This window comes from Canis lupus, chromosome 38 (genome assembly GCF_003254725.2).
Source record: "Canis lupus dingo isolate Sandy chromosome 38, ASM325472v2, whole genome shotgun sequence".
Lineage (NCBI taxonomy): Eukaryota > Metazoa > Chordata > Mammalia > Carnivora > Canidae > Canis > Canis lupus.
Window position 1 is genome coordinate 7652310 of NC_064280.1, and position 27927 is coordinate 7680236.

Consider the following 27927-nt stretch of genomic DNA (forward strand, 5'->3'; position numbering starts at 1 on the left):
TGTAGGTTGCCTTTTAATTTTGTTGATTGTTTTTAATGCTGTGCAGAAGCTTTTTATTTTGATGAAGTCCCAGTGGTTTATTTTTGCTTTTACTTCCCTTGTCTCAGGAGACATATACAGAAAAAATGTTGTTACAATGTTAAAGCAATGCCTGTGCGCTCTTCTAGGATTTTTGACGATTTCAGGTTTCTTTTTTTTTTTTTTTAAGATTTTATTTATTTATTCATGAGAGACACAGAGAGAGAGAGGCAGAGACATAGGCAGAGAGAGAAGTACTGCATGAAGCAGGCTCCATGCAGGAAGCCTGATGTGGGACTCAATCCCCGGACTCCAGGATCACATCCTAGGCCAAAGGCACACCCTAGGCCAAAGGCTCTACCGCTGAGCCACCCAGGCATCCCATGATTTCAGGTTTCACATTTAGATCCTTTATCCATTTTGAGGTTTTGTGTGTGTGTGTGTGTAGCATGAGAAAGTGGTCCATTTTCATTATTTTGCATTTTGCTATCCAGTTTTTCCCTGTAGCAGTTGTTGAAAAGACTTTCTTATTCTTATTGCATATTTTGCCTCCTTTGTCAAAGACTAATTAACCATATAATTGTGGGTTTATTCCTAGGCTCTGTATTCTGTTCTAATGATCTATGTGTCTGTTTTTGTGCCAGTACCATACTGTTTTGACTGTCTTGCTATTTGTTTTGTCATCTTCAGTTTCTTTCATCAGTGTATTATAGCTTTCAGATTATATGGCTTTCACCTCCTTGGCTAAATGTATTCCGAGGTATTTTCTTAATTTTGATGCAATTGTAAATGAAACTATTCTATTTATTTTTCTTTCTGCTACTTAATTATTAGTGTATAGAAGTGCAACTGATTTTTCTATATTGATTTTTTATCCTGTGACTTTCTTTACTGAACTCCTTTGCCAGTTCAACTTGTCTTTTGGTGGAGTCTTTCAGGTTTTCTATATAGAGTATCATGTCATCTGCAAACAGTGTGAGTTTTATTCTTCCTTACCAATTTGATGCCTTTTATTTCTTTTTGTTGTCTGACTGCTATAGCTAGGACTTCCAGTACTATGTTGAATAAAAGTGTTAAGAATGGACATACTTGTCTTATTGTGACAAAGGAATTGTCACAGAAAATTGTGTCTTATTTTCTTAAAGGAAAGCCCTAAGCCCATATACCATTGAGTATGATGTTAGCCATGGGTTATATATGACCTTATATTGAGGCATGTTCTCCCTAAGACCTACTTTGCACAGGATATTGAACTTTGGCAAATGTTTTTGCTGCATCTATTGAAATGACCATATGGTTTTTATCCTTTCTTTTGTTGATGTGATGCGTCACATTCACATTCATTATTCTGTGAATATTAAAACACTCTTGGATCCCAGGAATAAATCCCACTTGATTGTTGTGAATGATTTTTTAAAACGTATTGTTGAATTCAGTTTGCTAAGATTTTGTTGAGCATTTTTGAATCTATGTTTATCAGAGATTTTGACCTATAATTCTCTCTCTTTTTTTTTTTTCATATCGTCTTTATCTGATTTTGGTATCAGGGTAACACTAGATTTGGAATGAATTTGAAAATGTTCCTTCTCATTTTTTGGAATACTTTGAGAAAGAAAGATATTAATTCTTATTTCAATATTTGGTAGAATTCACCTGTGAAGGTTATTTATCTCAGGCTTTTGTTTGCGGGGAGGTTTTTGATTACTGACTCAATTTCATTGCTGGTAATATGTCTGTTCAAATTTTCAATTTCTCCCTAATTCAGTTTTGGGAGGTTATATGTTCCTAGAAATCTATCCATTTTTTCTCAGTTGTCCAATTTGTTGGTATATAATTTTTCACAATATTCTCTTATAATCCTTAGTATTCTGTGGTATTGATGGTTATTTCTCCACTTTCATTTATGATTTTGTTTGAGTTGTCTCCCTTCCTCTCTCTTTTTCTTTTTTGATGAGTCTGATGACAGGATTATCAATGTTGTTGATCTTTTTTTTTGTTTATTTTTACTATTTTTTAAAATTTTAAATTCAGTTTGCTAATATATAGTATTACATCCAGTGCTCATTCCATCATATGAATTTTACTGATCTTTTAAAAAAGTCAGCTCCTGGGTTCATTGATCTGTTTTATTGTTTCTTCATTTTCTACTTTGTTAATTTAGTTTCTAACCTTTATTATCTCCTTACTTCTGGTTTGGGGCTTTGTTTGTACTTTTTATAGCTCCTTTAAATGTAAAGTTAAGCTGTTCATTTGAAATTGTTCTTCTTGAAGTAGACCTGGATTGCTATAAAATTCCCTCTTAGAACAACTTTTGCTGCATCCCAAAAATTTGAAACTGTGATTTTTATTTTCATTTGTCTCCATGTATTTTTTTATTTCCTCTTTGATTCCCTGGTTAGCTCATTCATTGTATAGTAGCATTATTTAATCTTCATGTACTCATCGTCTTTCCAGATTCTTTCTTGTGGTTGATTTTTTTGCTTTAATAGTGTTGTGGTAAAAAAGATGCATGAGCTCAGTCTTTCTTAATTTGTTGAGACTTGTTTTGTGCCTAATATGTGATATATTATGGAGAGTGTTCTATATGCACTTCAAAAGAATGTGTATTCCACTGTTTTAGGATGGAATGTTCTGAATATTTGTTAGATCCTTCTGGTCCCATGTGTCATTCAAAAGCCAGTGTTTCCTTGTTGATTTTCTGTTTGGATGATGTATCCATTGATGTGAATGGAGTGTGGAAATCTACTCTTATTATATTACTATTGGTTACTTTGTCAGATGCAGACATATTTATAATTGTTATATCTTGTCGAATCGTTCCCTTTATTATTATATAGTATTCTTGTCTCTTTTTACAGACTTTGTTTTAATGTCTATTTTGTCCTATGTAAGTTTGGTACCATGCTTTCTTTTCAATTGCATTTGCATGACAAATGCATCTTAATTCCTTTACTTTCAGTCTGCATGTTTCTAGGTCTGAAATTAGTTCTTTGTAAGGTGCATACAATAGGGTCTGTCTTCCTTATTTATTCATTCTGTCACCTTTTGTCTTTTTATTAGAGCATTTAGTTCATTCACATTTAAAGTGATTACTGATAGGTGTATGCTTATTGCCATTTTGGTACTTGTTTTATGGTTGTTTTTGTAGTTCTCAGTTCCTTTCTTCTCTTGCTCTCTTCTCTCATGATTTGCTGGCTTTTTTTAGTGATACACTTGGATTACTTTTTCTTTCTTTCTTTCTTTCTTTCTTTCTTTCTTTCTTTCTTTCTTTCTTTCTCCTTCCTTCCTTCCTTCCTTCCTTCCTTCCTTCCTTCCTTCCTTCCTTCCTTCCTTCCTTCCTTCCTTCCTTTTTTTCATATCTGTTCCTGAATTTTGATTTGTGGTTATCATTAGGTTTGAATATAACATCACATGTACATAGTAGTCTATATTAAGTTGATGATCACTTACATTTGAACTCATTCTTTACCTCTCACATACTTGATATATGGTGTAATTCTTTAAAAAAATATTTATTTATTCATGAGAGATAGAGAAGGAGAGAGAGGCAGAGACATAGGCAGAGGGAGAGGCAGGCTCTCTGTGGGGAGCCTGATGCAGGACTCAATCCCAGGACCCCAGGATCACTACCTGAGCCAAAGCAGGCACTCAATCACTGAGCCACACAGGTACCCTGAGAGCCATCCAGGCACTCCGATATATGGTGTCATGTTTTACATCCTTATATCTTGTGAATCCCTTGACTACTTTATATATATATACTTAATTTCACTGCCATTCTTGCTACTTTTCATCTACTTACATTTTTTCTTTTCCAGTCAAAAAGTTTTCTTTAACATGTCCTGTACGGCTTGGTTTAGTGATCATAGACTTTTTAACTTGTGTTTTTGGAAACCTCTTTATATCTCCTTCTGTCCTGAATTATAGGCTTGATGAATAGGATATTATTCATTGCAGATTCCTCCCCTGCTACTCCCCCCCACACACACACCAACCAGCATTTCGAATGTATCATGCCAGTCTCTTCTGGCCTACAAAGTTTCTATTGAGAAATCAGCTGATAGATTTTTGAAGTTTTCCTTGTATGTTACTGTTTGCTTTTTTTTTTTTCCCTTGCTACTTTCAAAATTCCCTCTTTATCACTACTTTATGCCATTTTAATTGCCACATATCTTGGTATCATGGTATCTTGGTGTGGACCTTCTTGGGTTGATTTTGTTGTGGACTCTCTGTGTCTCCTGCATCTGGATTTCTGTTTGCTTCTCCACATTTAGGAATTGTCAGATATTATTGCTTCAAACAAGTTTTCTATCCTTTTTCCTGTCTTCCTTCTGGGATCCCTATTAGGCAAATATTATTATACTTGATGTTATCCTTTAGTTTTTTAAATCTATTTTCATTTTTAATTAGTCTTTTTTCTCTCTCCTATTTAGCTTGATTACTTTCCATTACTCTGTCCTCTAGGTCACTAATCTGTTCTATTTTTCTGTAGACTATTATTTATTTCTTCTAGTATATATTTTATTTCAGTTACTGAGTTTCCTCTGTTTGATTGGTTCTTTTTATATTTTCTATCTCTTTATTTAGGGTCTCACTGAGGTCCTCTACTATTTTCTCAAGTTCAGTGAGCATTTTTATGACCATTACTCTAGTTTCTCTATTGGGCATATTACTTATCTGTGTTTCACTTAGCATTCTTGTTGTAATTTTTGTCCTGCTCTTTAATTTTGGGACATATTCCTTGTCTATTTTGTTTAACTTTCTATGTCCATTTCTGTATATTAGGAACACTAATGGTCTTAAAAGTGGTGGACTTATGAAGAAAAAGGTCCTGTAGCATAATAGTGCAATGTCCTCTATTCATCAGAAACTAGGTTTTCAGGACTGTCTCCTGTGTGTGTTACCTGAGCCCTGCTGCTATAGCTGAGCCACATTTCCTTCAGTTCAGTGGTCTTTAATGGCTTTCTTTGCCTGTTGTGGGCAGGGTTTGGTCCCTGCATTGCTAGTGGGTCTGGGGTTGCCTTGGGCTTTAGTTGAGTCAGACTAGGCATTTGCCAGAGATACCATAGCACCAAACTTAAGGGCAATTTCCTTGTGTTGTCCCTCAGGAAGCCTTTGTTGGTGGATGGGGCCTGCAGTAGATCAGATGTTGGCTTCCAGCCCACTGCTCAGCAGTAGTGGGACTGGCATGTATAGTTATCTTCCACTCTCCTGGGGCAGGAATCACTTTAGTGTGGTGCTCTCCCCTGTGGGCTCTACTTGTGCCCTGCTGGGCTTATGGTACCACTTTGGATGGACTCTGGCCAGGGGAGTAGTGGGTGGGGTAGGTCCTTAGGAGAATGTGCAAGCTGGGTGTGCAGTGTTGGTATGTTGGGTGGAGAGTGTTGGTGCTCCACTGGTTCCTGTAGGTGTCTCTGTGTCTAAACTGGGGAGTGGGGAGGGAAATAGGGCCTGCCAGCTCATTTGTTCCTGGAGAAATCTCCTAAAGATTCCTGCCCCTCCAGTACAAGCTATGAGATTAGTAAATAAATCTCCTTCCCATATACCCCAGGAGCTTTTCAACCCACATTTTCTATTCTGTATCTCGGTGAGGCTATTTGTTGCACTGTTTCTTTAAGGGTAGGAACTCAGTTCCCTATCACCCTTCAGGCTTTCTTAGAGCAGTGCCTGCTGCTTTTTAAAGTTCCAGGTGTCAAATCGTGGTGATGATAAGAACTCATAAAATTAAGCCCCTCTGCTTTTCAAAGTCAAATTTAATGGGAATTCATCTTTCCCATGTGGGTTCCCTGTACCTGGGTTGCTTGGTGTGGAATCTATTTCTCTCCCCTCTCCATCCCAAGGTGCCCCTCTCTCTCAGGGGCAGTCATATGGGTTCCTTTACCTCTTGACTGCATCTCTACTCTTCCTACCCTCTTCCGTGTGGCCTCTTCTCTACATTTAGCAGTGCAGAGTCTGTTCTGCTAGTCTTCAGTTTATTTTCTGGGTTACTTATACTGATGTAGATATTACATCTAATTGTATCTATGGAATGAACTGACCTTAGGTTATCCCCACTGTATCATCTTCACTGGAAGTCTCAAAAAAACACAGATTTGAAGTGCATGGATTCACTTATATTTAGACGTTTTTAGTAAATACTGAACAGCACTGTAAATATATTTTCTCATCTAGATTTTTCTTTTTTTTTAAGATTTTATTTATTTATTCATGAGAGATACAGAGAGAGAGGCAGAGACACAGGCAGAGAGAGAGAAGCAGGCTGCATGTAGGAAGCCTGACATGGACTCGAGCCTGGGTCTCCAGGATCATGCCCTGGGCCAAAGGAAGGCGCCAAACTGCTGAGTCACCTAGATGTCCCTCATCTAGGTTTTTCTTAATATTTTCTTTTCTCTAGCTTATTTTATTATGAGAATACAGCATATTAATACATATAACAAAATTTGTGTTAATATACAGTTTATGTTATCAATAAGACTTCTAGTCAACAGTAGGCTATTAGTTGAGTTTGGGGGGATAAAATTTATTCATGGATTTTTGACTCTGTGGTGGTTGGACCCCTAACACCTGTGTTTAAAGGTCAACAGTATTCTGTAACTGGTCAATTTTTTGTCAGCATAAGAATTTTAAATTTAAATTTTAGCTTTTTAGAGTAGCTAACAGCAAGATTGAGGGAAAATTACAGTGGTTTCCCATATACCCTGTTCCACACATACATAGACTATGCCATTATCATCATCTACCACCAGAATGGTATATTTGTTACATTAGATGAATCTATATTGACACATCATAATAAGCTAAAGTCTTCCATTTACATTATGATTCACTCTTGGTGTTGAATATTCTGTGGGTTTGAACAAGCGCATAATGACCTGCATCCCCCATTATGGTATCATACAAAGTATTTTCACTGCTGTAAAAATCTTCCATGTTCTGCTTGTATATCTGCTCAACACCCCCACCCCTGCAACCCATGATCTTTTTACTCTCTTAATAGTTTTGCCTTTCCCAGAATGATGTATAATTGGAAATTAAAATGTATAATTTTAGGGATGCCTGGGTGGCTCAGCAGTTGAGCAACTGCCTTTGACTCAGGGAGTGATCCTGGAGACCCAGGCTCGAGTCCATGTCAGGCTTCCTACATGCAGCCTGCTTCTCTCTCTCTGCCTGTGTCTCTGAATCCCACATCGGGCTTCCTGTGTGGAGCCTGCCTCTCCCTCTGCCTGTGTCTCTGCCTTTCTCTCCCTGTGTGTTTCTCATGATAAATAAATAAAATCTTTTTAAAAAATATATAATTTTAAATTAGCCTCTTTAAGTTATACATTTAAAATTTCCTTATGTCTTTTCATGGCTTTATAGTCTTTTTTTTAAGTGCTGAATAATATGCCATTGTCTGGGATGTACCACATTTTATTTGTCCATTCACCTACTGAAGGATGTGGTTGCTTCCAAGTTTTAGAAATTATGAATAAGCTCACTGTAACCATCTGTGTGTAGGTTTTTATGTGGATATAAATTTTCAACTCCTTTGGGTAACAAGGAATATAATAGCTGGATTGTATGGCAAGAGTATGTACAGTTTTATAAGAAACCACCAAACTGTCTTCTAAAGTGACTGTGCAATTTGCATTCCCACCACTTCTTTGCTAGTACTCGGTATTGTCAGTGTTCCTGATTTTTGAGGATTCTAATAGGTCTGTTGAGATATCTCATTTTAATTTGCATTTCCCTAATGAGTTGTGATATACAGCATCTTTTTTCTTATATTTTCCATCTGTATATCTTTTTTTGAAGTGTCTATTGAGGTCTTTTTAATCAGGTTGGTCGATTTATTGCTACATCTTTCTTTCTTTCTTTCTTTCTTTCTTTCTTTCTTTCTTTCTTTCTTTCTTTCTTTCTTTCTTTTTCTTTCTTTTGAAAGAGAGAGAGAGAGAGAGAGAGAGAGAAAGACAGTGCAAGCAGGGGGAAGGGGGAAAGGAGTAGAGGGAGAAGGAGAGAGAGAATCTTAAGTAGGCCCATTCCCAGACAGGGCTCGATCTCCGAACACTGAGATCATGACCTGAGCTGAAATCAAGAGTCCGATGCTTAATTGACTGAGCTACCTAGATGTCCTGAGTTTTGATTTCTTTGTACATTTTGGATTTTTTTGAATAGATTTCTTTGTATATTTTGCATACATCTCTCCTAGTCTGTGGCTTGACTTCTCATTGTCTTGATATTGTATTTTGTAAATTAGAAGTTTTTAATTAAGTCCAGTTTATCAATTGTTTTATGGATTGTGCCTCATGTTGTATCTAAAAGTCATTGCCATACTCATGATATCCTAGGTTATGGTTGTCCTATATTATCTTCTAAGAGTTTTATAGTTTTATGTTTTACATTTAGATGTGTGATTTATTTTAAGCTAATCTTTGGGGAGTATGTAGGGTCTCTGTCTAGATGTCTAGATTTTTTTTTTTTTTTTATGGTATGTGGATGTCTAGTTGTTCCAGCATTGCTTGTTGAAAAGACTATACTTACTCCATTGTCATGCCTTTGTTTCTTTGTCAAATATTGCAAATCATATATTTTTAAATATTTTATTTATTTATTTGATAGAGAGCACAAGTAGGGGAAGTGGCAGAGGGAGAGGAAGAAGCAGGCTCCCCGCTAAGCAGGAGCCTGATGCAAGGCTCAAAATTAGGACCAAGGGATCATGACCTGAGCTGAAGACAGATGCTTAACTGACTGAGCCACCGAGATTCCCCAATATTGGTTTTTAGATAAGTAAACTTTCAACATTTGTGATTAAAATCAAATTTTTAAAATTTAATATAATAAATGATGAAAATGTATCCTTTTACTATTTTTGTAAAATAGTAATAGTAGATGTACATTTATTTTGGACCCTGATTTCTTACTATAGGTAGAACTTTTTTTCTGCTTTTTGTTATTGGCATCCACATATTTTATTTCAAACTAGATTAAGCCACAAATCATATTTATGGAGATACATTTCTTGGCTTTTTATTATTTTCCATTGACCAACTCATCTATTCTTTTTTCTTTTCTTTTTAAGATTGTATTTACTTGAGAGAAAGAGAGAGAGAGAGAGAGAGCACAGCAGGGTGAGGGCAGAAGGAGAAGCAGACTCCCCTGCTGAGCAGAGAGCCCAATGGGGGATCCATCCTGAAACTCTGGGATCATGTCCTGAGCTGAAGGCAGATGCTTAACCCACTGAGCCATGTGGGCATCCAAATTTGTCTGTTCTTATGTTAATACCACTGCCTAGATTACTAAAGCTCTGTTCCAGGCCTTGAAGATAGGTAGGGTTAGTTCTCTGACTTTGATTTTTTCTTTAACATTGTTTTGGCTATTCTGGGCTTTTTGCTTTTCATTTAAACATTAGAATCAGTTTATTGATTCCACAAATGACATCTTGGGATTTTGATTGAGATGCTTTGAATGTATGGATCAAGTTGGAAATAACAGATGTCTTAAGAACAGTGAATCTTCCTATCTGCGAAAATTAAATATCTCTTCATTCATTTAATTCTTTGATTTCATTCAGACAAGTTTTGTAGTTTTCCTCCTATAGATCTTATATGTGTTTTGTCAGATTTATACCTAAGTATTTTATTTTGAAGGATGTTCATATAAATGGTATTGTGTTTTTAACTTGAAATTCCACTTCTTTATTGGTGGTATGTAGGTTGGCAAATAACTTTTGTATATTATATTCTGCAAACTTGATATAATTGCTTCTTATAGTAAATTTTTTGTAGATTTTTTTCAAATTTTCTGCATGGAAAGTAATGTTATCTTTGGTTCATATATATTCTTATTTATTTATTTATTTATTTATTTATTTATTTATTTATTTATTGCCTTATTGAATTAGCTGAAACTCTCAGTATAGTATAATGTTGGAAAGGAATTTCTAGAGAAGATAGCCTTTCCTCATATATGATCTTAGTAGGGAAGATTTGAGTTTCTCACTATTAAGTATGATGTTAGCTTCAGATTTTTTAAGACAATCTTTATCATGTTGAGGAAGTTCACTTCTATTGTTAGTTTAGTGAGAGTTTTTATCATGAACAGGTGTCAGATTCTGTCAATTGCTTTTTGTGCATTTATTGATCTGATTACATGATTTTAATTTTTTACCTTGTCATAATCTCTTTTATTTTAAAAATGTTGGTTATGGCCTGTTCAACTGATTTCATGACCCTTTATACAGTCATACTTTTATTCATTAATCATTTATATTTTATTAATTATTAATTATTCATTAATTTAAAAATTATGTGACTTCATGACTCATTGGATATGACAAGTCAGTAAGCAGAAATATAGGGTGAAAGAAAAAATGCTTCTTTAGATACATGTATAGGTATGGAATTCATTTTTAATATAAGAGGAGGCTCAGGTTTGGAGTTATGTTTATTTCTTTTGTTGTCTGTCAGGATTTTCAGTAGAGATATCTAGTACAAGGCTAAGTACTTTTCTGGAATTTATAAAAAAAGTTTGGACTGGATAATACATAATTTTCCAGTAGCCTATGATTTAAAAATGACTTCACATTCTGACCACAGCAATTAACAGCTGTCAAACAATAGATGAATTAATTCTATTATTTCAACCCTTTGTTTTTTCATAACTATAATGGGTAATACAACAAAATGGTTGATTGTCAGGATTAGATTGAAATAATGGCTGTGGAGGATTTAGCATATAACTGGTACTTGTAAGTGCTCAATAAATACTGGCTATTAGTACTCATTCTTTGAGTCCCTGAATGCGGTGCGGATTAGCAGTTAGCAGACTGCTTCATTTTCTACTAAGAATAATCAAATGCCGTGCATATTTTCAAAGCATCTCTGATCACAACTGCTTGTTACTTTCCTGAGCTCGGCATTGTTAGAGAATGGATCTCAGTCAGTAAGGGATTTCTCCTCTTCACCTCAACCTACCTGACAAGGAAACCTGGGATAAGAACCAAAGAATAATACTTCAAGAGTATAAATAATGCAACTCACAATTAATGGTGGCTTAAAGAAACGAGTGGTTATTTTTTCCACAAGTTTATAGGTAGAGAGCTCAGTTCGACAATGCAGTCATGGTCACAGGCTTCACCCATTTCCCTGCTCTGCCATCCTTAATGTGTTGGCTTTATTCATTATACTTGTTGCCTGATTGTTTCAAGGTGATGGCTCCATTTTCAGACATCCTATTTGCAATAGCAGAATTAGAGAGGTGAAAGAAAAGGATTATACAACAGTTCCAGGGTCACCTTTTTGCACATGATAACTTTTGGAATTGTGTGGTACAGAAATTGCACAATAACTTTTAGTAAGGAGAAAAGGAAAAGGAATATGTGTAAGCAATTAAACGTCTGTCGCCAGTGGCTAATACAAAGCCTGGCACATAAAACCTGATTAACCAGATGACTGGATGAGATCCCAGAAATGGACAGAGACCAGTTCCTATGGCAGTTATTTAATGAATCTGGGGAATGTATGATCTTAAGACATATTTTTTTAAACATAAGGGCATACCCTTCACAAATTTTTAAATAGATTTTTAATAATATTTCTATTACTTGAGAGACTTTAGATCAGATACCTATTATGTTCACCCACATGTGATATGAGTGGGAGAACAACTTATGCATGACCAGTGAAGAATGGCCATTTAATTATATGAGGCAGAAAGTAAACTTAGGCAAAGTACTGTCCCAAAGCAGCATTTAGAGGTTGGGCAGAGGAAATATGCCTGAGAAGTGACCAGAGGGATCACAAAACAAACATTCTCAAAAGAATTGCCTGCTGCTGACAGATTAAAATGGTAAGAAAGTTGGGTTTATCTAGCACCCAGAATTTCAGTTGGTGATTTATGTTAAAGTAATCATATAGTGAACTGTTTGAGGATAGAGTTAGAGAGTAGTTAGATGAATGAGAATTAGGTGGGGAAATGAAAGATACAGGATTGAAAATTCCATCAAGATTGTTATATATAACAGTGAAGATAGTGATAGTGTGGTGGCTCAAGGGAAACATGAGTGGGGAAAATTTTTATTTTTATTTTTTAAATATGAGAGTGTGGAGATAGTTTGATTAAAATGTGCAAAAATAGAACAAAGTGTACAAACAAGGAAAATGCAGGAAAGTAAGGGAGTAATATGTAAAGGGTAAGGCTACTCCTTAGTAGCCTTAGGCAGAGCCTACATGTACAGCAAAGAGAAGGTTGCGATTACAATCCCGACAAGCGTCTGCCTTCAGACCCGTGGGTGTCATCAGGGAATGTGAATTTCAGGAGATTTTCCACCATCCCCAGAACTGGTAAGAGTAGCTCATTATGCCTAACTTATTTGTACAGATGATATGCTTTATGATGAACACTTACTTCCCTTCTGGGAGTCTGGGACTTTGCTTGTGCTAGGCAGAGAATGCCTGCCTATGTGACCAGTCCCCAATAAAAGCCTTTGGCACTAAGACCCTAATTAATAAGCTTTTCTGGTAGACAGCATTTCCAACAAGTTATAACTCCTTGTCAGAGAAATTGAGGGTGTCTTATTAATCCAGTAAGAGAGAACTCTTGATTTCCTCTGGATGTACCCCACTTGCCTTTTTCTTTTACTGAGTTTGCTTTGTAGCCTTTCCTCTGTAGTAAATCATAACCATAAATATAACTACATGCTGAGTCTTGTGAGCTCTTCTAGTGAGTTACTGAAATTTGGGGTGATCTTGGGGGCCCCAATATACCATGGAATAGAAAGTACAGGTTGTGATAAAAGGTGAAGAATGCTTATTCCACTATAACTGGGGAACAGTGATTGGATCAGCATAACAGATTTTTTTTTAGAGATGGCTGATAACCATCTGATGAAAAAGAATGAAGAAAATTTAGAATAAGATATTTGAAAAAAATAGTTTTAAAAATATGTATCGATTAAGAGATCTAACAAGAAAAATAAAAATGGTGTGCCCAGTGCATACCTATAGCCCAGTTGCATGGACAATCGTGAGATTATAAAAATGCAGCTCTGTGTGTTTGCATGTTTGCATATGAAACCAGTGTTTCTGAGAATCCTGTGTGCAGGTCAGAGAAATAGAGGTTGAATTGTTTCAATATTTGGGCTTTACTAAGTATTTGCAATGTTATGATGATAGGGAAATCTTTAAGAAAACAGTTTATATGATAAGTTTTAGGATTTTAGCTTTCTGGGAAAGAAATTAAGGAAGGATCATATAGTTTTGTAGGAATACAGAGAAAAAGTGACTGGAATCCCTGTGAGGAGGACTGGAACAAACTCATGAAAAATTAAATTTTTATTAGAAAGACTGTGGCTGATGAGAAAACTGAAATGATGACTATAGTGCATGGAATGGTGGCCTTTCCAAATATAAACCTATATCTTAATGCCAGGAACCTGTGAATGTGTCTTCATTTGGAAAAAGTACCTTTCAGATATATGGATTTCAAATGAGATCATCCTGATTTATCTAGGTGGGCTCTAAACCCAATGACAGATATCCTTATAAGGTACACAAGAGAAAAGATAATGTTCTATGAAGACAGAGTCAGAGATTGGAATTAAGGGAATGTCTGGAAGCATCAAAAGCTGGAAGGAGCAAGGGATGTCTTCCCTAGAGACTGCAGAGGAGTGTAGCTCTGACAACTTGATTTTGGACTTAAGGTCTCTAGAACTGTGAGAAAAACATTTATAAGCCATTAACATTGTAGTAGTATGTTAAAGTAGCTCTAAGAACTACTACAGTGACTGTGAAAAGTAAGATTAAATTGGAGTGATGTGAAGTCAAAGATATGATATAGAAGATTATTGAATCTATCATCCATGTGGAGTTGATGATTCCCAGCATAAAGACAGGACCTAAATAAAAGGAAAAGATGTGAGAATAGTATAAAATGCATCAAAAGGAATATATAACTCATTATCAATTCATTTATAATTATAAAATACTATGCAAGTAAAAATTACATTGGAGAGTTTATATAAATAAATTATAATTTTATTAATATCCACTATTATTTCATTTTAAACATCTTCTTTTACTTTACAAATTAATGAGAAATATCTGAATATCTTCAGTTTTACTTATAGGTGCCTAAAAATGAACATCCAATAATTCCAAAATTGGCATAATTGTTTCTTAAAAAAGCAACAAAAAACCCAACACATGAGTTGTATACCATGCTGCTGTCTTCAATTGCTTCTGCTGAAATGTTTCCGTTCCTTTATTAGACCCCTGAGGGGAGTGGGGGGTGTTGGAACAACATTTATAATGTGCCTGACATCATATCTTAAATCCTCATGTCAATCCTGTTGACACTGTTATAGCAACTCCTGCTCATGTCCAAAGAAATTATTGACCTCCAAAGTTTCATAGCTAGTCAGTGCTGGACAGTTAGGGATTTAAAACTAGGTTTTTTGAACTTCTAAGACTGTACTCATTCCCCTTCACCAGATTTTCTTGAAGGAAGAAAGGAGGTGCAAGTCAGTTATGCTTCTTCTCATAAAAATGAGGGCTGTCCCTGAGTTTTGTGTAAAATGTCAAATGAGTGATTTAAATTATGAGGGGCTGCATTTTTAAACCTAACAAATGATTGGTGGGGTCATTTTTGCTTAATTGTTGTGGCATCTTTGAAATATCATTTTAGCACTTTCCTAATCTATAAAATGATGTGATACATTTTAACAACTCAGTTTTATATTTGGCCTTTCAAAAGCATCATGCTTTATGGTCCATCAGCTATATAGGGGCAATAACCAGAGATATTTTGTGCATGGTATAAGCTATACTCAGACTCTTTCATTTCACTTGTATAGGCTCTCTATAGAGAAAAAAAATAAGTAAAATCTAATGAGTAATTCTAGAAAAATATAATATTGGTGGTACAATAGAAATAAATGCACCAGGGTATGTATCCTTTTAAATTGACTTTCTTCTTCATTATAACCCAGTAATGATGCCAACTTATTCTAACTACCATGCCAATGTCCTACTATTTGAAGTATAATTATCTACATTAAAAAGCTGCATAGAATTTTGCTATAAAATATTGATACTTTTGTATTATTTCAGTTGATGTTTGTTTTTGATGCCTTGAAAAAGTCATATATATACCATAATGATTTTCAAAAACTTAAAGCAATGTTGATCATAATGCAATCAATTAAAATTATTCAGTAGACATAGTATCTAGAATGACATCATGGTAATAATGAACAGCAACAATTATAATGTTCTAAAATGACTAAGAATTGGAGATCCCTGGGTGGTTCAGTGGTTTAGCACCTGCATTCGGCCCAGGGAGTGATCCTGGGGTCCCGGGATCAAGTCCCACGTCAGCCTCCCTGCATGGAGCCTGCTTCTCCCTCTGCCTTTCTCTCTCTCTCTCTCTCTCTCTCTCTCTCTCTCTGTGTGTGTGTGTCTCTCATGAATAAATAAATAAAATATTATAAAAAATAAAATAAAATAAAATAAAATAAAATGACTAAGAATTACAAACCTACATACATTCCTTCATAATAGATATCTGTGTTAGATGGCTGAGCATCAGTTCCACAATGTTGTTATTCCTTTATTTTAGCCTCATTATTTCAGTATATTTACTCTGGTATATGCAAATGGAAGAATGACCGAATTTTATTTTTTTCATTAGTTGTTCGTATCATTTCAGTTGTGACAGGAAATCTGCTACGTAATAATCCAAGTTATTTTTTTTCATCCTTTTTTTTCCTTCCATCCACAATTTAGTACCAAACAGTTTATTCACAGTATCTGATATTTCTAGATCTGATACTTCTAAACCAAATGATACCTTTTACAGCCTCAGCTGATGAAAGCAGAATTAATATGTTCAGAGATAACTGTTGTCATATTCTGGATCATATGGCCAATCTGATCAAGCTGAATGGACTAAGGATACACAACTGACTTCAAATCAGTCAATCCATTGTGTTTTCAAAACTTATACCCTGTTTTGAAATGTTCTGGTAAAATTAAGATAAATTTAATTGGATTAGACATGCTTTCTTTCAGATGTATTTAAGAAAGAAACAATCTTCGGAAGGGTAAGGAAAAGACACACGAAGGAGCAAGTAGCTAACAGCTTAAGACATTGATTAGACATTTGTATTGTTTCTAGTTTTGAATTGTTTCCAGTTTGGAGGTACTATATATAAAGCAACTTCAAAATTTTGTGTAGAAGTCTTTGTATAGAAATAGGTCTTCATTTCTCTTGGGTCAAGTGATGAGCACGTGTTTAATTTTATAAGAAACTACCAAAATATTTTTCAAGGTAATTGAACCATTTTGCATTTCTACTTGCAGTGCATAAGGGTTTTTTAGTTGCTCCAACTGTTCTTAAGGCTTGAAACTGTCAATATTTTTAATGTTTGCCATTCTAATGTGTTTGCAGTGATATTATTTTTTCCCTTTTTCTAATGACTGATGATGAGTATTTTTCTGTGTGTGTAGTGGCCATTAATTCATCTTTTCCATACTCCCTGTTTGAATATTCTGCCTATGTTTTAATATCATTTTGTCTACTTATTATTAAGGTGTAATTTTTAATATATTCTTTATGAACATCTTTTATTAGAGATGCATTTATACAATAGATAAATGAAAGAAAGGAAGAAAAAAGACAACTTTTTTTTCCATTTGATATGACCACCATATTTAGAATTACAACCCTTCAACACAGCATTTCCTATTTCCCATTCCTGTCATTTTTTTCTCTTTCCCTCTCCATAGCATTAATTACCACTTGTCATGATATGTTATTTTAAAGTTTGTATTTTGGGATGCCTGGGTGGTTCAGCAGTTAAGCGTCTCAGGAGTCCCAGAATCGAGTCCCACATCGGGTTCCCTGCATGGAACCAGCTTCTCCCTCTGCCTATGTCCATGCTTCTCTCTTTCTGTGTGTCTCATGAATAAATAAATAAATAATCTTAAAAAAAGTTTGTATTTAATTTTTATTTTTTGTTTAATATTAGCTATGTTTTATTCAGTGCTTTATTCACTGAAATTTCCCATGTTTATAATGCATGGTAAGCTCAGATAAACTGTTGAAGTGGATTTATTTAATATGTTCTGTTTATTCCTTTACTTAATTGCATCATATAAAAATTTCCTGGAGTCCTATTGTACTAAGAATTGTATCCCTGAAGAAAATTCTACAGACTGTCCTGATTTTGACCTGTGCATCTACAAGAGCTAATTTTCCTCAGAAAGCTGGAACCATTTCAGGAGCTGAAACACTAAAGTTGGTCTATACCCATAGTCCTATAGGTTTCTAATTCAGTAAACATCTAACAGCTTTTCTTATCTTCCTTTGTAGGAGCCTAATTATGTTAAAAACAGAAGGTACTAATGAGTTATATTACATATGTTTGTATATAAAAACTGATTAGAGCCATAGAGAAATGTATTTCTTAGGATATCTCATTATAGAATTAGAGTAAAAAGAGTATGTTCAAGAATCAAATTTAATACATGTGCAATATGAATTAAATTCCTTATGTTAGGAAAATTGAATCTAATTCAGAATTCTCAAATTGTGACAAGGCTAGACCCAGGAGACTTTAGCCTTTATCATATTATCAGCATCCTAGTTTGATTCAAAGAAAGCATTTGTAAGTCCAGAGCATTCCATCAATCCATTTAGTAGGATTTAAAAAATGATTTCTAAGAAATATTCATATCACAACAAAAAGACAACACACTTGTCTTCTCATGTTTTTAATGCATTAATACTTTAAAATGTTATGTTCACCTTAATCTAATGATTTCCAAGTTTTATAGCTTTGCTTTGAAATTAATTTTACTAGATACTATAAAAGTTATAACTTGATTGAATATTGTGTGCGTGATTTATTCGGGTACTGACTTAACTCCTTTTTCCAACTTATTAGCAACCTCAAATAATTTTCTTCAGATTAATGCAATAGTATTCATCATGATAAATTCATAATCATATAAGTAGAATCATTTTTTGAGTACTGTTACTTTCTGGTGCTTTACAACTATTACATTTAATTCTCACAACAAGCTGCAAATTATTAAGTCTGTTTTAGAAGTGAGAAAACAAAAACTTCCAGAAGCTAAATGACTTAACTACTCGATAAATCATAAATCAAATATCTGGTTCCAAATTCTGCATTATATTTTCCCTCCAGTTCCTTCAGAAAACACTTGCTTTCTTTGTTGATGTATGTGGGAATAAAGTTACATTTGAGCTTTATTAATACAGCTTCTAGGTACCGTTGTGAAAGGATACTCTGAGGCAATGCGTTGTGTTCATTTAATTACTTTATTTCAAAAATTAAATATTTTTGCATAATTAAAGCATTGTTTTCTGCCCCATATCTCTAGGTTATTAAACTGAATAAACGTGGTAAAGTTAGTTTACCGCATAAGATGATAATAACTATATTGATATTGTGCATTGGTATGTTCTTTGTGTGTTTGGGAAATTGTGCGGTCATTCCCATTTTTGGGTGTATTTTATTGGTGCTGGAATGATAATGGGGGTGGAAGCTTATATTAGAGGTAGCAGAGGTAATAGTAGAAAAAGTCTCTATTCAAATTTAGTTTTGCTTAAACCATGGTTAGCTCAAGCATGTTGCACTGAATTAGTTCGGAGCCTCTGCCACCCGGATTTGATGATGGAGCCCAGGCTAGTATTTGTGTTTATTTTTATTTTCTGTGGGGAGCTATGAGTATCATGAAGCAGTGTATGCATACTATGCTTTAATGGTATTTAAACCTTCACTACATGACAAAAGTTGGCATCATCATGAATGCTGTTACATGAAATTTTTCTGTCACTTGTAATTATAACATTCAAATACAGTTGGTGACCTAGGCCTTTTTTTTTTTAAGTTTATGTTCTTTATATAGCTGTCTGGAAAGCCTTTTGAATTTAAATACGACACAGTAGATAATGATAAAACCTTCATTTCCAGGTTTCACGTCAGGGAAAGTGCCCCCTAGAAGATAGACAGATATGTTTTCTGTTGTAGAAAAAGAAGGGATGACACTTACAGGCAGAAATAGTTTTACATTTAATGCCAGGAAATGGAGATGATTTTACACAATCAAAAATGCATCACACTTGGAACAGTTTAATTAGAAACTTATATTAAGCAATTTGAATATCTCAAATGCAGGTAAGTTAAGATTACATTCAAAGCAAAGACATGTGACAGGTTGGCATTTTTATTCTCCTGCCTTAAGCAAGAAAAATTTCAGCCGAGATTTCTGACCTTAACATAAACCTCAATATAAAATACAATTCAAATACTGTCATTTCCTGAAGATTTTCAATTATTTTCAGGTGAGGAGAGGTTAAAGGTTTTTTTCTTGGTACTCTGTCCCCAAATAGCTCATACTCTTCCTCCTCTGAGAAATAGAGAATAATGTAACTTTTTAAAAGTAGTTGAAAGGGGGAAAGAGGAAGTAGTGAAGGAGGAAGAGTATGAGAGTGAGAGAGAAAGGGAAGGCAGTGGCAAAGAAAAGGTATGGGTCTCCATAGACAGACAGGAAGAAACTGCATCTTGGAAGGACAGGGACGATGCTGGCATGCCAGAAGGAGCGAGGGGAAGACACCTTCAGGGAGAAGAAAAGAGAAAGAAAGGCAGAAGAAGAAAACCTATAAAATAGGCTGTTGGAGTTTGAGATTGAAACACATTTCATTATTTAAATAGTTAATAGCATTTCTGTAATTGGGTTAGATAGATAGACTTGGTGCTAAATTAATTAAAATTACATATGTTCTTATTTTGAAAAAACCTACAGGCAATTTGGTACAATATAAATTCATTTTGTAAAGCACATTCTCCTTTTTAAACTTATTTTTCAGTGTTTCATGATCAGTGCTCTGTCTTCTTTCTCTTTCACCTTCTTATTCCTTGATGTACTTGTTTAATCAGCTAGGAGACACTGAAAAGTGTATAGTATTCAGGTTGTATTTGAGAGAAATGTTTAAGGAATTAGGATAGCCAAAAATAAACAACCAAAAAACCCTAACTGGTTTTGACCTCTATGGTGAAATGGATCTCATCTGGTTCAGATAGAAAAGAAGGGTTAATGCTACATTCTTTTAATTTGTCTTTTCTTGTTTCATTCGTTTCCAGTGGCTGCTTATACATTTGGCTACTGCAGTTGTGTTTATTATCTTTGTGATTTACAACAACCGTTAGTAAATGTTTTATGAAAAAAATGTATGCCTTTACATTGAGTTGTGGATTTGACAATAAATTGTATTTTCTGTCACTGAAATTGTTTGACTTACATAGTTAGGACAGAGCATCCCTAAATCCATACAAACTGCTGGTAATCACCAAAAGTTCCCAGTGGAAGGGCCATGCCAAGAAATTAATGTGCTTCATTTTAACCAGGGACCTTTGAACTTTGCCTGGTCCTCTTCCCGGTCCTCTTCCCTGGTGGGCAAGTTTGATTCATAAGTGAGCAAAATGTTCCTTTTTGCTTAAACTAGAAACAAGCCTCAAATAATTTTACCAGCTACCTCTAACTCTTTGGGCCTTCCTCATTATAAATGGTCAGAGGCAATGGGAGAGTGCCTTCTCCTGAAAGGAAAGAATCTGCCCCCCACCTGCCCCCCTCTTATCTGCTGGGATGCATGAGAGGTTTCATGGAAAAGGAAACAAGAAATGTTCTCATATCCAAAGACCTATGAAGAGCAATTGAGAAAATTCCAGTCCAAGGGAGTTATTGCTTTTCTTTCCCCTACCACACAGTCTAGGGCTACCTTTGATCTGATTATTGCTGCTCCTTATCCTGATAAAGTAGAAGAAACAGACATGAACTTCTGGAGTTCTTTTGATCAGATACGGTGCTTGATCAGATTGGTGGAAGTCATGATTGTAAAAGGCACTCAATAAATCCAGAAATAAAAATACTGGCAGAGGGGATCCCTGGGTGGCTCAGTGGTTTAGCGCCTGCCTTTGGCCCAGGGCGCGATCCTGGAGACCCGGGATCAGTCCCACGTCGGACTCCTGGCGTGGAGCCTGCTTCTCCCTCCTCCTGTGTCTCTGCCTCTCTCTCTCTCTCTATGTCTCTCATAAATAAATAAATAAATCTTAAAAAAAATACTGGCAGATAATATGACAGGGAAGTAAACTATAAATTTAAAGAATGTTTTTCTATAAGACAAAATAAATTCCTCCTCCATCCATGAAGAAAAGAATCCAATGTAATCAAACTGCATTGAAAGTCTCAGTGAGGTTATAAAGTATGATAAAATATTGAGGTCAGGGCACCTGGGTGGAGCTCAGTCAGTTGGGCATCTACCTTCAGCTCGAGTTGTGATCTCAGGATCCTGAGATCAAGCCCCACATCAGACTCCCTGCTCTGTGGGAGTCTGCTTTTCTCCCTCCCTCTACTGCCCCCCTGCTTGTGCTTGCTCTCTCTCTCTTTCTCTCTCTCTGTCAAATAAATTAATAAAATCTTAAAAAAAAAGAAAAGAAAATATTGGTGTCAATGCTACTAAAAGGTTGCACCAAAAGAGTGATATTTGGGTCATTTTTACTGAGGTAAAGTCCTTGTATGAGCTCAAACATAGCTTATGTGCTTGTTGTTATTGTTTCTTTTCATGAGCCCATTGGCAAGTGGGATACTAGGGAGAGGTGGCTGTATAATATCGAGAGAACAGATCATTTTGTTTAATTTTGCTTCTGCAAAAGTGGGCTGAAATTTCATATGTTATGTAAATATTCCCACATACTTCTGGTTATATGCTCTACTCTATCCCATTATATCTTACCAAACTTTCTTGTTAACAGTTTTCTAACTTCTTGAATCTGTTTCAAAGTCTCTGAATCTCTAGCCAAGCCATTGATCCAATGCATAAAGATTGATATTTGTTCTTACTAATGTTGCCTTCACCTGAAAAGTGGACAGTAATTTACATTGCTTAGATTTTAACCAATGGCAGGACTTCCTTATTTCTCTTCTGCACAGACCATCAGAAGCCCCTTGATCTAATAGTTGGGCAGGCCATGACCAGTTGGTTTAACATATCATGATAAGTCTGAGCCATTATGAAAAACACATTGCAAGTTATGCTCTGCCTAAGTTAAAGAGTTGCCATTTCTCAGAACTAAGATAAGGGTAGCATATTCTGCATTTATAGGGGCACTGTGTATGCAACCTTAGTTGATGCAGCTATAAATATCACTTGTCAACTAGGTATAACACTCTCCCTTTAGTCCACACAATATAGGAGTCTTACCTGAGGACCACAGATATAGATTGAGGGAGGAATGTCAGTAAGATACAAGTAGGCATGTGGAGAAGCAGACATGCTTCTGCAACTTATTTGTGCCTTCAGGACCTCCTCCAGCCAAAAACTGATTATAACACTCAACCCAATAATAGATGGTGGATAGGCATGTTCAATTAATTTGATTAGATCATTCAGATTATACTCAATTCACGAAAGGGAACTCGGCTTTCCTGGTTTCCTGATATCTCATGATCAAGTTTATGCCTACAGAGCAGTCAAAAACTACTTCTCAGGGAAAGCAATAACTTGCTCCAGAAGACATAGCTTTGCTATAAAACTCTGAATTACAGTGGCTCTCTATAGAATTTGTGTAGAATTTATAACCACAATGCACTCTTTAAACCAAACATCAGCAGGGTCATAGGAGCCAATGACAGTTTTGTGAATACTTCAGCCTGAACTGAGATGTAACACTCCCCTTCCTATGAGCTCCACTCAGAGAACTTATGAGTCCACATGGTCAGCAGGCTGAAGCAGAAACCCAAATAAGATATATATTTTCTCTAAAGTCTAGAGATCCATCAATGCTAATGTTTTTATAGAGATATAAGAGACAATAACTTACTATTCTTCTTGGAGAAAATATCCTAGCATTATTCAGATCACCACAACTGATAAATTAACTGAAAGACACTTTTATTTTCTGATAATACATATCCTATATACATATGTATATTAGCAAGCAATTTAGGACATTTGTACTTCTTAAACTTTAGGACATACCAACATGAAATCATCAGTGCGATAGATCAAAAAACATTTCATAGACACTTCATTCTGAATATGATTTAATGCTGCAGAATTGATGTGTTGGAGAGTTATGACTCTGAAGGTATACTGGTCTTCTTGTCAGGTAAAAGCAAACATTTATTTATAAGAACAGGAAAGTAATTCTCCAAGTCACTGTGCTTCATAGGAGATTAAAAAAATCCCTGTATTAAATTACACCAGTAAGAAGACTATATGTGGAATAACATATGTAATTGGAGACACCAACTCATTAAACTTCTAATAAATTCCTCTCCCTTTCCCCAAGGACTATCTATCTTCCATGAATCCAATCAAGAAAGTTAAATGAAAGTGAGGCTGGCCACTCCTGCATCTCTAATTTGTTGGATACTGGCACCAGTCAGTGCCATCTTCCAGGAACATGGTAATTTGTTACTTGATTTGCTATTTAGGTAGGGAGAAGGTCATAAGTGTTAATTGGTTCTCTCTTCAGTTACAATATTGACTTCACAAGATGGGAAACCATTGTGAAGATCTCAAAGAAGCAAAACAAATTTTGTTTCTACTACAAAATCAGGAATTTGAGGAATAACAAGTTGGTAAATTTATATCCCTCCTGAGCTTAACATGAAGTAGATGTTCATTAAGATGCTATTATCATGAGCATTTGTAAATCTCAGTGACCAGTGAGCTCAGTGATACTATAGAGATCTACAAATTCGTTATAAACAATGCTCAATAGTCTACAAATCATTAGGTATTTATTTCTGCCACTTTATCTTTTTTTAATAAAGATTTTATTTATTCATGAGAGACACACACACACAGAGGGAGAGAGAGAGGTAGAGACATAGGCAGAGGGAGAAGTAGGCTCCATCCAGGAAGCCCGATATTGGACTCGATCCCAGGATCCCAGGATCATGCCCTGGGCTGAAGGCAGGCACTCAACTGCTGAGCCACCCAGGCGTCCCTCTGCCAGTTTATCTTGAATGAGTTGAGATTTCTTTAAAGAAAGCTTGGAGAAAGATTCATGGGAGCTGCTTATAAAATAATTGCAAATTTCTTCTTAAAGAATGTCCAGGATCTATTTCATTAAAGGCCCATAGGGCAGTATGTAAACTGACCTGGATATTGGATTTGGATGAGGAATTCTCATTGTTATATATGCTCAACTCATGACCCTATTTAGTATACCGGGATATCTTCCCTCATAAAAATCCAATGGACACTTACTAAGCTGCCTCTTGACTTCTGCCCCAGTAATCCTATGGTCAAATACGCACAACCAGGAGAAGGAAATAACTGCTTCTCCTTACCTTTTTTACTCCAGTTTCTATCTATAATTTTATATTTTGAACCTCTCTTCACTCCTCCAGTATGTTTATATTCAGCTAGGATCATATTTCTACTTACTGCCATGTCAATGGCATTTATCTTTTATCTTGTCTGAGACAAAAGGTCAGTTTCTCATTAAGAAGTTCCAGGTAACAAGGAATTCCCCATGGGAATTTCTACCCCATGGGGTAGAAATAGTGAACATTATTCTGGTCATAGGTCTTAGGGTGTGTTCCCTTTTAACTGTTTCAAGTCTGGAATCAGTAGTTTCACACTGTCTTGGTAAAAGTCTCTCAAAATCCCTGTCCTTCATTAAACTCACAGCTAGTGGAAAGCTACCTTAGAGGGAAGCTGTATAGAAGTGGAATCACTGTTTTGTTCTCTGCTGATGTAGCAGAGGTTCCCTAATGGCAGAATTTATAATTGAGGAGGTAGGAGCTATTGGCTTAATTGCTCTGTACCCCCTACCTAGATCCATCTGCAATAATCCTTTTCATTTTCTCATAACTTTGATATTTATTTTTTCCTCTAGCTCTTTCCTATATTACCATTAAAGAAGCCCACTCATGTTTCCTGGTGTTGCCAAAGTTGTCTGGTGATTTTGTCTGTGACAGAATAATAAATCCTCTTCAAACCCATAAATGAGGGACATAAAAGGATGTGATGGTAAAAAGCTGAATGTTAAAGAACTCTTGATGGAGAATTAATGGTTTAAATTCAAGTTTCAGCTCTGCTTCCTCTTATCGTTATCTTACATAATTTAATCTCTCAGAATCTCCATTTTCTCATCAATCAATGTGAAATAATAATTTGTTTCTACTACAAAACCAGGAACTCAGGGAGTAAAGTTGGTAAATTTACATTACTCCTGAGCTTAACCTGAAGTAGATTTTTATCAAAATGCTATTATCATAAAACATTTGTAAGTCTTAACTCTGACCAGCAAGCTCCACTGGTATTGTAGACATCTAGGAATTTGTTAGAAGCAGTGCTTAGCAGTCTACAAATCATTTGATATTTAATTCTGCCAACTTATCTTAAATGGGCTTTTATAGGAAGCAAATGAGAGACTTTGTGAATGTACTTTGTAGATTATAAATCACTAAATATAGCACAAATTGATTTTTTTGTTTGTGAGTTTATTGGAAAAATTTATTTTTGTAAAGTAACTGTTTTATAATAACTTACCATTGCTATTAACATACAAACAAGCTTACCTGGAAGAAACAAATTATCAAAATATCTTGAATGAAAACTCTTCCAATTTAATATATTCTATTGAATTCATCCTTATTTTATAATGCTTGACTTTTGAGTCCTTAATAATCTTTCATCTTCAAATTAAATAGGATAAAAAATTGTATTAAGTGAGAAAAAATCAGAAATGAAAAAAACATTAAACCTGTTTCACTTGTATTTTTATATGCATTAAATAATCAACATTTTGCAAGAATCAGTCATTCTAAAGCAAGTGCATGTCTTTATTTTGCAGATACTTTCTTAAAGTCAGTTAATTACTGTTAACCATTCATATCAAAATGATTTTAAAATAATAATCTATGCGAGGGGAGGCACCTGAGTGGCTCAGTCAGTTAAGCATCTGCCTTTGTTCTCAGGTCATGATCCCAGGATCCTAGAATCAACCCCTAAGTCGGCCTCCCTGCTTAGCAGGGGAGTCTGCTTCTCCCTCTCCCTTTGCCCCTCTCCCCACTCCTCCTCTCTTGCTCACTCTCTTTCAAATAAATACATTAAATACATACATACATACATAAATACATAAAATCTTTAATTATCTATATGATAAAGGGTATAGTTTAATTCTATTTCCCTGTTAAATATTTTTGGAAAAAAATAACCTCAAAAAGAAGTGATAAGCATCAATTTTGTTTAAAAGCAGCACTTTAAAGAAATGCATTTTTTATCGAGTTAAATTGGTATAAGTCAGATGTATAATTTGATATTTTTTATAACTCAAAAATGATCACCATGTCTAGTTACCATCCATCACCATACGATTTTTTTTAAATCCAAACATATATATTTAAATATTTTAGATTTAAATGAAGAATCATGTATAGTGAACATTGTGTTACCTCTCCAATAACACCACCAAGCTCTCTTAGTTGGCTTAGAATAAAGGCATTGACTGAGAACTGGTAGTGACCTGGGCCCAGGGTGAAAATTGGCCCCTCATGATTCTAGGCCAATGTCCCTCTTAAACACTTAGTTCAGAAACCACACCTAAGCCAATTGTTGCATTGTATGCCCCCAACAGAAGTTGACGTGTGACCCAACTTATATCAATAAGATTCCCTAAACAGGGTAATTTTTGCCATATTGAATAATTAGATACTATAACACTAGTGCATGTTCTTTATCAGAATTGCAATTTTGTTATCGGTGACTTTTATTATTGTTTAAAGCTGTTTAATGTGGATTTTTTTTTTAAATTCAACCAAAGGTTTTTGGGGCACGGTTGGATGTCTGCCTTTGGCTCAGGTCATGATCTCAGGGTCCTGGGATCGAGCCCCACATCGACTCCCTGGTGAGCAGGGAGTCTGCTTCTCCCTCTCCCTGTACGCCTCCCCCTATTAAAAAAAAGAAAAAAAAAAAAGAAAAGGTTTTCAAAGTAACATATTTTATAAGAAGTGAATTAAAACATGTAAGAGATAAGAAATGACTTTAAGAATGGAAACAAAGATAGACTCAAGAATAAGTGAACACAGAACAATGATTTCAACTAAGACCAGTTTAACATGTGAAAATAATGAATGAATGCTGAATATTTTTAGTTATTAATTTAACGTTTATTATTGACTTTAAGCTCTGCTCAAAAGAATATGGTCTACCTTGAAGGAGATAATAGTCAACTAGGGTAATTTCATATTACAAAGTGTGGTAAATGTTACTATACAAAAGGAGATCAAGGCATTATGGAAGACTAGAGAAGGATTTCCTGCCTGAAAGAGGGAAAAGCAGTCAGAAAATATTTTAAGGAGTAATTTGAGTTTAATCAAGAACCATGAAAAGGTGAGGTTGATTATCAGAGGGACTAGGTGAAGAAAAACTTAAAAAGACCTTATATCAAATGTAGCAACCAAAGCAGAGATACATAGTGATTTCTGATGTTGGCAAATTGATTTGGCTGAATAAGATGCTCTGGTGAAATTAAGGGAACTGAACTTGGCAGGGTAGTGGGGGGAGCCACCTCATTAGCAAGCTATTATTTTAACCTGAACATGATAGTATTCTATTGGATTTTTTAAAGAAGTGCAGACCTTGTCAGATTTGGTTTTAGAAATTTAGAAAGCATAATTATGACCATTTGGTAGGAGAGATAAGATATGAGTGGTTAATTAAAAAGTGATCACCATTTTCCATGCCATAAATAATAAATAGGTGAATGGAGCTAACAAGTCAGAGCTCTGAAAAAATATTCAGAATTCGCCCAAACTTTTCCTGTGTATGAAAATATTAAAAAGAAAAACAACAACAAAAAAGGGGTTGGAGAATAAGAAAGTGCTCTGT

At 35.2% G+C, this 27927-nt stretch overlaps 1 long non-coding RNA gene across 1 annotated transcript in view; it reads left to right on the forward strand.

Annotated features, from left to right (window-relative positions):
• The first annotated feature begins 11742 nt into the window (after positions 1 to 11742).
• LOC112642925 (uncharacterized) overlaps positions 11743 to 27927 on the forward strand; it is a 58938-nt gene continuing 42753 nt past the window's right edge. Inside the window, exon 1 of the long non-coding RNA XR_003125504.2 lies at positions 11743 to 11844. This is a non-coding gene — a long non-coding RNA (uncharacterized LOC112642925). The remainder of the gene's footprint in view (positions 11845 to 27927) is intronic.